Consider the following 15,682-nt stretch of genomic DNA (forward strand, 5'->3'; position numbering starts at 1 on the left):
TAGAACAAGACTCTGATAAATAAGTATGCAAACAGACATAACTACAGGAACCAGGATAATGGAAAGGAAACAGGGAGGTAAAGGAAAAGAAAGAAACTGAAAGGGAAGAACAATAGGAAACAGGCTTTAATAAGGGAGATATGGATAAAAATTGGGTTAGTTTAAGGGAGGGGGAAGGGAAGGGTATTCAAGGAACCTATACCTCCCTGTTTAAGAAGGAGCTCAAGAGAGGTAGGCCCATAGGAGAAGGATATTACTAAGGAAGAAAGGGGGGATATGGGGGTACCTTAAGTGGGAAAACCATGATGCAGGGGTGAAAAAATGCAAGAGATAAATAATGCCTAGCTAGTTTTGAAAACCATATTACTCCTACAGCCTACTTACAAATTATAAATAGCAGATCAAGAAATGAATGTCTAGGTAAAATTTATGTGAGAACAATTGGTCTTTGCCCAAGATTTATCTACATGATACACAGTAATTAAAAGTACCAGAGTGGTGGAGCTAACCTTCTTGGATGTTTAACAGACATACTTAGAGGCCTATAATAATTTGGTCATAGGAACATAAAGGACAGTTTTTGCTCCTTGCCCTCCTAGGTTGACTAGTTCCAGGGGACTATAAGCATCTCTCAGAATGTCTGGGTCACCTGTCCTCTTGATCAAGGAGGCTGAGGAGACCCCACCAGATTGACTTGAACCAGTGTCCAGTCTAGAAAGCAGCAGGGTCAACACAGAGGAATCATTTCCTCCATGTTTCCAAGCAAAGCCAAACTTGGTAGAGCAGGACCTTTGACTTATCCTCACATAGGCAGAACTGGTCAAAGAAAGGAGCCAGGGGCTCTGCCCAATCCTATGTGACCCCTGAGGAACAGATCCTCAAATGACCTTAAGAGTAAAAATAAATTGGTTTATGTGGGCCAAATGTATGGCCTTAAACACCCAAAAGGAAAGTATAACCAAAGATTAAAGGGGCCAATATAATGTCTTAAGAGTTCATATGTATAGCTAAAGGCTACATAATAAGCAACAATGCCAGATAGGGTGGCCAAAGGGACTCCCAGATAGTTACCCAGCAGAGAACTGGGAAAATGAACAGCAGACCCCAATCTTATCTAATGGAATATTGACAACTGAGTGCTGCTAGATGAGGAACAGCTGACCCTCCTAAAACATAAACCTCTAGATAGGCTGACTAGATTCACCAGAAGGGCAAGTAGTGGGGAATGGCTGGGGGTACCAACAACACAGCAGACAGTAGCAGGGATATCAGAGTATAAGGGCTCTAGTGGGGGGAGGAAAGCTATGAGAGGGTGCCATCTGGGAAATGGGTGTATAGTTGAATAAGATACTTTTGGATGTTCTGTTTGATATACACACACAAAAAAAATTCAACAAATTTTTTTAAATGTATTATATTTGAGAAGGAAGCATGGAAATTTACGTCCTGCTAATTAGTATAGGTGATAAACATTGCCATTCAATAGATCCACTGAAGGGGTATGCCAATTACCTCACCCTGCGTCCCTGTTCAGCATGGAAGAAGCCAGAGTGGTCTGTGTCCAGATTCCCTATTGGCAATTTGGGTAAGCTCTTCAGAAGATGGTGTGATAAGAATAGGAGATAGAAATTCACTGGCAGCTAGGGTTAAAAGATCCCAAAGGAAAATAACCAGTTCATTGGCTAATCCTTGAACCTATTAGCAACTACTCTGTTCCAAAGGCTGAAAATGTGGAAAACATTTGGGCACTTTGTATCTAATCCTTAAAAGATTTTAGGGTTAACTCTGCAGAGGTGGGGAAGGTTAGAGCAGCCAGAAGCCCCAGAAAAGAAAGAAAGAAAGTAATAAAAAATGAGAGAAAGAGAGAGAGAAGGAAGGAGGAAAGGAAGGAAGGAAGGAAGGAAGGAAGGAAGGAAGGAGAGGGAAGGAAGGAAGGAAGAAGGAAGGAAGGAGGAAGGAAGGGAGGAATGAAGGAGGAAAACATGGAAGGAAGGAAGGAAGGAAAGATGGAAGGAAGGGAGGGAGGGATGAAGGGAGGGAGGGAGGAAGGGAGGGAGGGAAGTATGAAAGAGTGGAGAGGAGAAGGACACAAGCATTTATAGGTCTTTCTAAAACCCAAGCTGAAGTCCTAAAAGTGGTGTGACCTAATTACATGAGAGGAGCTCTGATGTCATCAGCTGGCCCTCAGGCCCTAGAGACTCCTGCACACTTCTATGCTCACCATCACCCATAGGACCTGTGGCATCAATTAATGATAAGCATTGTTCTTCTAAAAAGTCAGGAAGCATGACAAACCCTAAGTTCTCAGGCTCAAAAATCTGTACGTAGATGTGAGACCTTTTGTTTAGAGGATGCTTGGAGGAAATATATGTTAAAGCTGTGAAATAAAGATACATTTGAAAATGCCCAGCTGGATCTCAATACTTAAGAGACTAGGAAGGAATGGCTGCCACTCCGTGTTCCCCATGTAAAGAAATGAGGACAGGGGGAAGAAAGGAAGGGAGAGATGAGGGAGAGGGAGGCAGGTAGAGAAAGAGTCAGAGACAGAGGCACAGGGAGACAGAGTGACAGAGAGAGAAAGAGGTGGAGAGACACAGAAATATGTAGAGAGACTTGCTTGCACATTCATATACCTTGCGCCTTTCAATCAGGATTTAGCCTGGAATACACAGCCTCAGAGTCACCAGCACAGTGTTGTATACACTGGTATTTCAGACGTTTTGTCAACATGCTTTACCCACTGCTTGATTCCTGATTTCCTATTTGAAATAATGCCTCCTAGAGCATGAGGTTGATACTCCTCATAAGAGAAGATGCAGGAACTCTTAGTGATTACATATGACTACAGTTTCATGAACTCTGTTTTAACTGCTCAGACAGTCTGCTCACTTCGTTGGAGCAAAACTGACCAACTGAGAAGTATAACAAAGACTCATTGCTCCAGAGTCTCAGATCTGGCCCTAATGGCCGCATGGCTTTGGCATAATTCAGATTTGATGGAAGTAGAGAGAGGAATAGAGGGGAGTAAGGAAGGGGAGGGATGGGTAGCCCTACAGATGACCTTGGAGCAGTGTGAACGATGTCTAATGTTCAGCAGTTATAGGCTATCAGACACTAATGTACTCTCTGGGCTGAACTGAATGGGCCCATTACTCTCAACTGCAATTCACCATCTGTGAAGTGAGCTGGTGGCTTCAGACAAGACTACAAATTGCACTTGATACCAAAAGAGACAGGGAGGAGATAAGGATGTAAAACCAAGAGAACAGAGACCAAAGGCCATAATAAAGACAAGAAGAAAGATTCTTAGCCTTTAGAACATACTCAAACAACCCAAGGCTTTCACAAGACTGAATTCAAATGTCTTTACAGGCTGGAGGTTCCTGGGATCAAAGGTTTACTGTCATTAGAAAAGATGTGTGCATCTGGAGCCCACAAGCCCTCCCATTATCTGGCAGCCTTGTTGTCACAATTCATTAGCTTTTTCTGACAGTCATTTGACATCATTTCCAAAAAGTGATCCAGCCAGAGCCCAAAGAAAAGACTGAGCCTTGAGAAAAATTGATGGTTGCAGACACAGTACCCCTCATTGGGTTTGAATAAAGACAGTGAGAGTGGGAAACGTAGCCCATATGGGGCCTCGACACTTTCCTAATCATACATAAGACGCATTTCAATTTTCACTCTAGTGCTTAGGATATGTTATGATGGAGTTATGTTCCTGTAAAATTCACATGTGAAAGCCTTAATAACCTTCAATATGGCCATATTTGGAGACAGGACCTTTAAGGAAATACTGAAGATCAAGCGAGGTTATAAAGGGTGGGTCCCTGATATAATAGGACTGCTGTTCTTGCAAAAGAGCTCTCTCTCTCTCTCTCTCTCTCTCTCTCTCTCTCACACACACACACACACACACACACTCACACATTTTTCTCCCTCTCTTTGTCTTTGCATAGATACAGAAGAATGTTGACCCGAGGACACAGCAAATGGGCTGTCATCTGCAATTTAGACAGGTTTCACCTTCACCTTGATCTAAGTCCAGCCCCTAAGGACTATGAGAAAATTAATTTTCATTGTTAAGCCACTCAGTCTGCAGTATCTTGTAATGACCATGTAAGCACACTAGAATCAAGATCAATGTTAGCTTAGACATAGCATAGTGATATCTTGGGCAGTCCAAGGACATATTCAGTATTTATCAAACTTTGAGGACTTTATAAGCTTACCAGTATGTTGTTATGCACAGGTTGCTCTTCCCAGTTTTCCTAGGATGCTCCAAGCAAAGGTGCCCTGTTGAAGATGCATAATCTATGCTTTGTTTATGAAGCTAAATTCACTAGGTACCAGGATCCTACCACAACTGGGCTGCCCTCTACACTGGCCCTCCCACTACATTAAGAAGTGAGAGGACAAATCCCCATCCAATGGCATCGTCTATGTTCCAGATACTGTGATAAAATCTTCATGCTCACTATTCCATCCACACAGCTACCTCACTTATTATAACTCAGAAAGTGAAGCAGCTTACCTTAGAACACGCAATTGAGCAATGAACACAAGCATCAAGATCTCCTAAGCCATAGAGTCATCAGCATAACCTAGCTAGCCTCTCAAAGGTAACCTAAAGGCAGTGGACTAGCCTGGCACAGTGAACCTGCCCACCTGACACACAGGCTAGCAAGCCACAGAGTAAAATACAATCAGTCCAATAATGTGGAGCCCTTAAGACCATCTCTTCTATGAACATCTAAAATATTTTTACTTATTATTTTTATTGTATGTGTATGAATGTATTCCCTGCATGTACGTAAGTGCACCCTTATCATGAAATGCCTGCATAGGTCAGAAGATGGAGTCAGATCCCCTGGAACAGGAGTTATGGACAGTTGTTAGCCACCGTGTGCGTGCTGGGAACCAAACCTGGGTCTTCTGCAAGATCAACCAGGGCTCTTAACTAGTGAACCACCTCTCCAGCCCCTCTATAAACATTTAAAGGCACAGGAAAAGCATTATGATGATTAGCATTATGATATAATGAAAAGGCAGCATATACAGCTTTTAAAACTTCAAAAAGTATAGTTCTACTCATATATATAGTGATATAATTATGTATTCATTATATATTCATTATATATGCATCTTATACTGTATATTTATATAGAAATATATATGTACTTATATACCCATATATATGAAAATGTAAAATGAAAGACATAAAGATATGTATTTCCTAAGATAGCTTATTTCCTTGTCATACTTGGTGTTCTCTCTATATATTTTTTGAAATGGGTTTCTCTAAAGCCTCACCTACCCTGAAACTTGTTATATAGACCAGGCTGGTCTCAAACTCACAGAGATCTGCCTGTCTCTACCAGAGTTCTGGGATTAAAGGTGTGTACCACCCTTAACATATATATATATATTCTTAAGTACATATACTTTGGACTGGAATACACTGCTACTTTTGTTGATGCTTTGACAACTTAGAACTTCTCAATGGTATGAGTCTACTCAAACTTTTAGACATCATACCAGTAAGGAACACTGACTGTGATGGTTTCAATGCTAATGCTGCCCATAGGCTCCAAGTATTTGGACATTCTGTCCCCAGATGGTGGCGTTGTTTGGGAGGTTTTAGAAGGTGTGGCTATCCTGGAGGAAGCACATCACTGGGAATGGGCTTAGAGAGTTCTTAAGCCTTTCCAGATGGCCGGTCACTCTCTTGCTTCCTGTGCCTGCATGATGATGTGAGAGCTTCACTTCTGCTGCTCCTGCTCCAGCCACCTCCAGCCACCATGCCACCCTGCCATGATGGACTGTAATTTCCCTGGAAACATAAGCTCAAATAAATTAGTCCTTCTTATAAATTGCTTGGGTCAGTGTTTCTATCACAGCAACAGAAAAGTGACTAATACAGTAATTGGTGCCATGAGGGGGGTGTTGGCTGTGTAGAACTTGACCATGTGGGGTTTTGGAAGAATGTGGAAGACTTTGGAAGTTTGGGCTAGAAAAGCAGTTGACTGCTGTAAGTGGAGCTTAACAGGCCTTTCTAGTAAACACCTGGAAGAAAGTAGTGCTGAGATCAATGTAGTTCCAGATGGAAACAAGGACTTAAGCAGCCACTTGGAATATTTTGGCAGAGTCTGCCTGGAGTCTGCACTAGACCCAAAAGCTTACCTGATGCTAAGTTGAAAAGTAATGGACTAATTTCTCTGACAGAAGAAATTTCAAGTCAACCTAATATAGAAATGGTGGCATGGATATTACTGGTGAATATTATGCATATCTACACTGAAAAAGAGCAAATGGGGCAGAAAGAAATACAGTTTGGATTGAAAAAGAGCACTAGGAAGATAAATGTTGGAGCCTTGGCATGTGCTGGAGAAGACCCCTTTGATAAGGAGATTAAAGTGATTAAGGAGGGGTCTAGAGGTTCCAACTTAAGCAGCAGAGAGAGTGCCTCCTGGGAAAGACCGCACCCAGTTAAGCCTCCAACTTGTGAAAGGAAAATGCTGCAGGGGCCATGGAAGAGAAAAGCTTCTAAAATGGATAAAGCAGGCTGGAGTCCACCCCAAACTTGCAGCCAAACTTGACAGTTTTGCTCACCTGGTACTTGCTTTGGAAGCATGAAAGATGGAAGAGTGAAGAGGTCATCAATTCTTCCTCTGAGGTTTCAGAGTGCCTTGGAGGACAGGCAGCATGAAGCAAGAATTCCCCTGCCTAGAGAAGGCCCTGATAGGCCATTGTTTGAAGCTGTGAAGGTGAAGCCTGGTTGGCATTGGAGACCCCAAGAAGTTCGTGATGCCAGAGCTGTGAAGCATCTGCCAAGAAGACCTGCACACAAGGAGTGGTGCCAGCACAAAAGAGAGATGTGTGTTGCACACAGCAAAGCTAGAGAGGCCGAGCCATCCAAGCCCTTTGGAAGTAAAGTCCCAGAAGTTGGATGTGGAGCTACTGGGTTTGGTGTTTGCCCTGCTGGTTTTAGGTCTTGTTTTGGTCTGTTATTTCCTTACTATGTCTCCATTCCTCCCTTTTGGATTGGTATTGTGTATTCGGTTCCACTGTATGTTGGGAGAATGTAATTTGTCTTTTGATTTTATAGAGGCTTACAGTTCAGATATTTACCTGAGTTTCAGAAAGACCAGACTGTGGACGTTTAAATAGTATTGAGACATAGTATTGAGACTGATAAAGACTATGGGAACTTTTAAAGTTGGACTAAATGCATTTTGCATTTTATATGATCATGAGCCTATGGGGGCCAAGGGGTGGAATGTGATGGTTTGAATGATAATGTCCCCCATAGGCTCCAAGTATTTGAACATTGTGTCCCCAGATGGTGGCACTGTTTTGGGAGGTTTTAGAAGGTGTGGCTATCATGGAGGAAGCACATCACTGGGGGTGGGCTTAGAGAGTTCTTAAACCTTGCCAGATGGCCAGTCGCTCTCTTGCTTCCTGTGCCTGCGTGATGATGTGAGAACTTCACTTCTGCTGCTCCTGCTCCAGCCACCTCCAGCCACCATGCCTCCCTGCCATGATGGCCTGTAATTCCCCTGGAACCATAAGCTCAAATAAATTCTTCCTTCTATAAATTACTTGGGTCAGTGTTTCTATCACAGCAACAGAAAAGTGACGAATACACTGACTATTCCTCTTCCAGCAAATATCAATTGCCAACAGAGCCTAATCCAGGCCTGGGACTTTTGGCCCACCTCCTCCATCCATGCTGGGTCTCTGTCTGGCTTGGGTTTGCACAGGTCTTGTGCATATTATTATATATTCTCTTGGTTCATATGTGCAACTACCCTTTGGTGTCCAGACAACAGTTTCCTTGCATTCATATACTGCCTCTGTAGTTGTCTCTTACCAAATTTCTGCCACCCTGTTCTACAGTGATCTTGAGCCTTCAGAGAAGAAGCTGTGAGATAGATGTCCCATTTGGCGCTAAGCACTCCACAGTCTCTTATTCTCTGCTTGTTGACCAGTTGTGGGTCTTTGTGTTAATTTTCATTTGCTACAACAACCTTCTCTGATGAGAGTTGAGAGGTGCACTAATCTATGGGTATAATAGTAAGTTATTATTAATCAGTTTAATATTATGTCTATTTGACAGAATGCAATTAGTAGATTCTCCCTACGGTTTGTGACCTGTCTACCTACAGGGTCTCCCACATGATCGAGCCCCATCACTCTTGGGCACTTACCCAAAGAACTCTGCCCTACTACAGAAATACCTGTTTATCCATGTTAACTGCTGCTCTATTCACAATGGCTTACTTCACTTAAGGATCTCCAGTTGGGCTCATGTTGTTGCAAATACCTGTATTTCATTTCATTTTACAGTTTAAAAGCATTCCATTCTGTGACTGTCCCACATTTTCTTCATCCATTCATCAGCTGATGAACACTTGGATTATTTCCATTTTTTGGCTATTATGAATGTGTTAAAATGAACAGGAAAGTGCAGGTGTCTGTTAATCAAGCTAACTGCATTTCCTATGGATGTACAGTAGGTATAGAAATTCTGGATCATATTTTTTTCAGAATTTAAAGAAAGCTTCATACCATTTTTGCTAATGACTGTAATACTTTACAGTTCCACCAGCAATGTGTAAATGTTGCTTCTCTCCAGATCTTTGCAACATTTGTTGTCTTTAGTCTTTTTTATAACAGCCATTTTTACTAGGGATTAGTTAATGCTTTGTGGAAATTTTGATTTGTGTTTTCCTGCTGATTAGCCGTTTAAGTATTTTTCATATACCTGTTGGTCATTTGTGTGTATCCTTTTTTAATTGAATTTTTGAGAATTTCATACAAGACATGTTTATTTAAATGTATTCTCCATTTTTAATTGAGTTATATTTTTACTGTTAGATTTCTCAAGTTTCTTATAAATTCTGAATATCAATGACTTCTCAGCTATAAAGGTTGCGAATATTTTCCCAGTTTTGAAGACTGCCTCTGTACTCTTGATATTTCTTTTTGCTTTGCTATGCAGAAGCTTTTCAGCTTGAGGCAATCTCATATGTCTATTTTTGTTTCTGTTTCCTATGCTTTTGAGGTATTATAAAAAATCTTGTTATAGCTGATAGCTATGTAACAAAGAACACAATGCCAGGCAAGAGAAACTGCCCCTCAAGTTGTTAGGATACTCCAAGAGACTCCCAAAATAACACAGGCTATTGTCACAGCCCTTGATTGCCTCCCAGAAATGGAAGGTAAGACAATATTGCTGAAGACATGAAATACTTCTTTGGACACATGACTTGGAGCTTTTGAACCAGAACTGACCTGGAAGCTTCCTCCCTGAAGATCAGTTCCCATAGTATCAGAGGAAACTATGCAAGCTGGCAAGGGAGAAAAACACTCAATGATCTCATCCAGCTGTAAAACATAATAAGCACAACAACGATTGGCCCAGCAAACTGTCTCATTGGTGTAGTAATAGCACTTTTACCTTGGAGGTAATCAAAAGTTGTGTAACTGGACTTAAGGCCCATTCAATGGGAGGAACTCATGTGTGATACTTTACACACAGCCAAATACACATGACTGAAGAGGTCATAGATCCTAGTGAAAAAAAAAATCTTCTTTTGTTGCACCCCTAGACCAACATAATTTCTTACTGTGGTCTAAATATGTATCCTTATATTTACAGACAAGGGTACATCTCACTATACTCATCAAAGAAGCTTCTTGCAACAGATGGAGACTATTAAAGTCCCACAACTAGTCATACACAGAGTATAAGTGCCTGTGAGATGCCCATCCTTAAGTGACACATCTACAATGCAAACTCTACACTTAAAGCTCAAGGAACATAGCAGAACAGGAGGAAGAAAGAATATTAATGCATCTCTTAACTCTCATGCAACAGATGGTGATTAATCCAGAAAATCACAGAGACCCATGCAAACTCAAACCAGACAAAAACTCAGCACAGAAATAGGGAAATGCGTAAGAAGCCCAAACCTTACCTGAGGAACTGTTGGTAACTGATGATGATGACAGGGAGAGGGATAGTTGATTTTCTTTAAGGGAATGACACTAGGTAGGTTGTTGACCTGTCTCCAGTGGATGGACTCACACTGAGGGACATCTGGTAACACAAACTTGGCTCCATAGGCCTTAACATATATGACATAATGCATAAAATCAGGTGGGGGTGATAAGGGCAGGGTAGACAGGGGATAGGGTTCTAGTCCTTGTTTCTCTATAAGTACAAATGTTTCTTCTACTTCTTTCAAGATAATCTTTTAAAATTTTTCTATGATGTGAATATATTGTGCTTTGTATGTTTTGTGTTTATTTGAATATTTATTCTCTTTTGTGTTCTCTTCCTACATCTTTTTGTTTGTTGGTAGTTTGAAACATTTCACCACTTTTTTCTGCATTATTTTCTTTCTTGTTGATTTACTATACTCATCTTTTGAAGTCATCCTATATTTCTTGCCTGGTTATTATCTGATTTGTTTCTATTTGTTGTTGTCTAGGGGTTTCATTGTTACAGTTTCTTTCCTTTGCATGTGAGGGCTTTGTTGACTCATTTTGAAAGATTAATTCATACCTCAGCACTAGTTTCTGATGAGCCTTTCAAATGTCTTCTCATTTCTGTTTAGTTTTATCTTTTATTTTTAGATTCTTTGGTTCCTTCTTAAAATTTCCATCAATATTCTGCAGTTATCAATTCACTTTTAATACTACATGTTTTCTCCATTGCAGCCTTTAACATATTTAAGAAAAATTATTGGACTTTCCTGGCCATTGATCTTACGGCCCAAGTCATATCTTAGACTGGTTCTGAAGCATGGACGCCTGTTTCTTTGGTAGCACGAAGGATGAATTTGGAGAGATGACAAGAGGGTGTCTCTAATCCTGTATCTATCCAGGCACAGTCAAATTAACAGGGTAAATAAATGATAAGTAATAAAGAAAAGACATTTTTCCTTGTTCCTTTCTACATATTTAGAAACGTATTCAAAATTATCCCCTCTAGGGGCCTTTTGATGACTAACCTACTTAACCTTAATCATACTTCCAGGCTTTGGTTATATCGTGGGGATAAGAAGTTATTGAAAAATTCACTTCTAGTGAAGATGTCACTTCACTATATTGCCATTTCGTGTTTACTGTTTCACCCAGCTGTAAAATGAGACTTCATTCAGAGTACACTCAACTCTTCTATTTTAGTTCAACAAGTGAAGATAATATTTCACTCACTTTGCAGTTCATACCACCTATTATTTCGAAAGAGGCAAACAAAACTTGTAGATACAGAAGTTTACTATTAAACAGTGTTTTAAAAGTCTTAGTTTGTGGCAGGAATCAGCCTGAAGATTATATACACATGATTTCTCCTGACAAATGCACACACACACACACACACACACACACACACGCACACACAAAACCTCTGAAAGAAATAAGCTGATAAGTTTACTAAAGTCACAGAGTGACTGAACTAGGAAATCAGGATGCCAATACAAACCTGACCTTAAATTTATCTCCAATGTTCTATTGTCTTTAAAAATCTAATTTGCCTCCTTATTCTGATGCCAAAGAAAGATCTTGAAGGATGTTCTCCTTCACACATTCTAAAAGGAGAGAAATCAATGGGCAGATATGTACTCATATTCTTTCTCCCTAAGCACAGATAACTTTGAAAAACAAAAAAGAATCCTATTTAATTAAGTCAACTTGGTTTGGTCTAAATTGGAAGAGATGCAAGAAGGTCATGTAGGTGAGTCCCCTGCTACCAAATAAAAACATACCTTGAACATCTAAGATTAATTATTGATCAGCTTAAAACTATCAGGAGAGGCACTGCAATAAAAGCACACAGAACTTCATACCCCTTACTGAGTCACTGAGAAAATGCGGCGATATTTTATCAATTTTGGAAAATTCTATGACATATCTTCAATAAAAGAAGACATGAAGGTTTGTGTAACATTTTATTATTTGGATTTCTTCTTAAAAATCTTGCTAAAGAGGCTGGAGAGTTAGCTTAGCAGTTAAGAGCACTGGCTGCTCTTGCAGAGGACCCAGGTTCAATTCTCAGTTCCCACATGGTAGCTAACTACTGTCAGTAACTCCAGTTTCAGGGAAATCCGACACCCTCTTCTGACCTCTGTGGGCATTGCACAGCACAGGTTCGCTTACATACTTGCAGGCAATGCACTCATAGACATAAAATAATAATAAATAATTTTTTAAAATCTTGCTAAATATCTTTCAAGACATTAATTACAGATAGCATTAGTCTTTGCCATAGTAGGCAGGAAAGATTAAAAAGTACATGTGTCTTAATGAAAGCAAGACAACCAGTGCTTTTCAAAAGGCATAAAGTTTGTTTTTTCAAGAAAAGATCCAGAAAATTTAAAAAAAAAGAAATTTTAATGCATCTAAAACTGAGAAGCTTTCCATATGCCTGAGGTTTGATTGAAGTCTCCCTGGATGTGATTACAGGAAAGCCCCTGGTATCACAGATGAGTTTTAATCCTCTTGGTAGAAGCAAAAAAAGAGTATATAGTAACTGATTGTATTTAGATTGTCTCACTTGGCATTTTGAAATACAAGTTTCAAGATATGATATTTCATGTTTGGAATGTGCTGAAGTCAGAAAGTTAATATTCTCAATGGATCTTTTGTTTGAATTTCTTTTAATTGTTGTATAATTGTACAAAGTTGTGGGTTTCATTCTGGCATTCCCATACATGTCTGTGATGTACTTTGATTATATCCACCCTCTCTCCTGCTCTTTCATTTCCCTTCCCACCACCCTTTCCTAGTAGGATCCCTTTTAACTCCATGCCCTTTTTTTCCACCTAGAACCTACCCATTAGTAATACCTCTAAGAATTATCTAGCTGCTAGGAAAATGAAATTGCATTGCAAGGAGTAGCCGTGTGTCTTTATACATTTCATGTATGTTGAGTCATTATTTTGCTTCTTTAAGATTTGACTATAATCTACCAGAATGAAGCACAAGGTCAGTGAGGGGGAAAAAAGCCTTTTCATCCTCAAAAGTCTGAAGTTGGATACTGAGTTAAGCTCACATACAAAGGTAAATTCAGGATCTTGCATTTCACCTTCAAATCACAACAAAGATCAAGATGGGACTCCTAGCTGAGGAAGATTTCAAGAACAAAGCACCAGGAAGGATGTGCTACCAGGGTAGGTGAAACTGATGTATCTCTTCTCTACAAAGCACCAACTTGACATTTTTAGTAGTGAAAGTTATAGAAGTGTGATGATCCAAATGAGACTGTACCCCATGTCCAAGTATTTGGATATTTTGTCCCTACTTGGTAGCACTGTGTTTCATCAGGAAAAAGAAACAAAGTACATGAAGATCAGCAAGTCCAAAGCCTATGAAGTAATGATTTAGGCTTTCTTCATAGAGTTTCATAATAAATAGCTGGAAATGATTAAGTAAATAAAACAAAAAATTGTTAAGATGAAGTCAGAGAAGAAAGCAGGACCAGGACCTATGGACAACAGGAAGCCATTACATGATATTAAGAAAATGAATGACACAATAAATTTTAGAAAGATCACTCAGTTACTGTGTGAAAAGTGGAATACAGTGGATCAAAAGACAGTGGTGTAGACAGACTTATCAAAAGGTCACCATAATAAACATAAAGAAAAATAACTGGGGTAAATGATTTTGGGATGTCATTTAGGTAAGGCCACTAACGCATGGCTAGTTGAGCAACTACAAGTCTACACTCAGCATGCATATGGCACAGTAGTAAATTTTCAATAAGTTTTCAATGTTTGTTTACTAGGAAAAAGAAAACGATCTCGTTTACATTTTGTGTGTGAGTGAGTGTGTGTGTGTGTGTGTGTGTTTGTGTGCGCGCACGTGCACCTGCACAAGTGTCATAACTCACTGTTGTGCCCAGAGAACAGACCCCCAAGAATAACCACAGAATCCAGAGGGCATGCAAGAACAAAGAGTCTTTATTCGGGTTTAAGCTCGGGATCTCAGACCTTACCAACACAATGGATCTGTGCTGAGTGCCTGATTGCAGGGGGAGGAAGCCTTTTATAGGTTTTAGACCAAGGCAGGAGGGGAATAACAGAGTTACATCTTGATTGGTCCGAGGAGCCTGCGCGCGCCAACACACTTTTGAATTGATTGGTTATGAGGGATGCAGTCCTGGGGGTTTCTCATTGGCGGGTGCTACCCTCAGAGCTATGGAATGTGCTGACTGTTATCTGTAGAGCCAGAAGTCTGTGTTCTTACCTTATAAGACTGCTATATGCCTGGGCCTGCTTGATCTATAGCCTCCTGGGGTGGGGGTAGTAGGTGGAGATTATGACATGCTTGGACAGGTCCAGGCTTGCCTGAAACAACTAGTCAAAATGGGGTCAGTGCAGTTTGTCCTCTCAACCTAGCAATCAAGTGGTTTACAGAACCGAGAAAGAGCCATTATTCCTAAAAAGGGGCAGGGGTCTCAGGAGTCCAGGGCAGGGGGCCACGGAGAAGGGTTTCACATTCACATGTGGAGGTCAAAGGACAGTTTGGAGGAGTCAGTTCTTTCCTTCTACCGTGTGTGTTCCAGGAACTGAACTTAGGTTGTCAGGCCTAGTAGCAAGTGCCTTCACCCATGGAACCATCTTACTAGCCCCTTAAAATGTTTTTAGAGGGATTCTTACTATATTGTCCAGGCTCTTGATTCTCCTGCCTCAGAATCCTAAGTAGCTGAAACTACAGACTTGCTCCACTTGCCCAATTAGGAAAGAAATTTTTAGAATGCTTCTATACATTTCCAAGTCAACATATTTTCAGTATGACATGGTGTCATTTCTACTACATCTTAATGATAGATTAGATGATGACATGACCAAGGAGAGAAAACCCTTGACAACAATGCCAATATTTTTATTCAGAAACTGTTACAGAGGCCTAAATGAAATTCAAAGTGAATCTCTTTCCCTTCCTTCCTTCCTTCCTTCCTTCCTTCCCTTCCTTCCCTTCTCCCTTCCTTCCTCCCTCCCTCCCTCCCTTTCTTCCTTCCTTCCCTCCCTTCCTTCCTTCATTCCTTCCTTCCTTGCCTTCTCTTCCTTTCATTTCCTCCCCTTCCATTTCTTCTCTTTTCCTTCATTTCCTCCTTTCCTTCCTCCTAGATTTCCATGTACAGGACAGTGGTAGGGTGACCCACGAAAGGCTGTCAAGAGCCAAATTGGATGGAAAATCCATCTACTTGAGCAAGAGTAGAAGAAAGTGATAGCCTGCACCATAATTTCAAGTGTGAGCAACACAATAACCCCAAGAAGAATCTGAAAGGTGTCCCAGTTGGAGCCAGAAAATATTCACCTGGTATAGGGAAGAGAAGAGCAAGTGGCATAGAGAAGGTATCTGAAAAAGGAGGAGGGACTGTGATGAGCTACATGAAGAGATTGGCCCACTAAGTAAATATTCTGAAGTTTACTTGGACAGTGAAGGCAGTTAGAAGTAAGGAAAGAGGAAATCTAGATGAGCCATTGATACTAGATTAAAACTGGAGATAATATGATCTCATAATTCAAAATAGATACTCATAAGTATAAATATATATGTTTGAACACACGTACACACACACACACACACACACACACACACTGGTAGCCTTTGGAAAAAAATATATATAAATGTGTATGTTTACATTCACCCATTATGTTTGCTA

This window comes from Nannospalax galili, unplaced genomic scaffold (genome assembly GCF_000622305.1).
Source record: "Nannospalax galili isolate Female #2095 unplaced genomic scaffold, S.galili_v1.0 scaffold784, whole genome shotgun sequence".
In the NCBI taxonomy this organism is placed as follows: Eukaryota; Metazoa; Chordata; class Mammalia; order Rodentia; family Spalacidae; genus Nannospalax; species Nannospalax galili.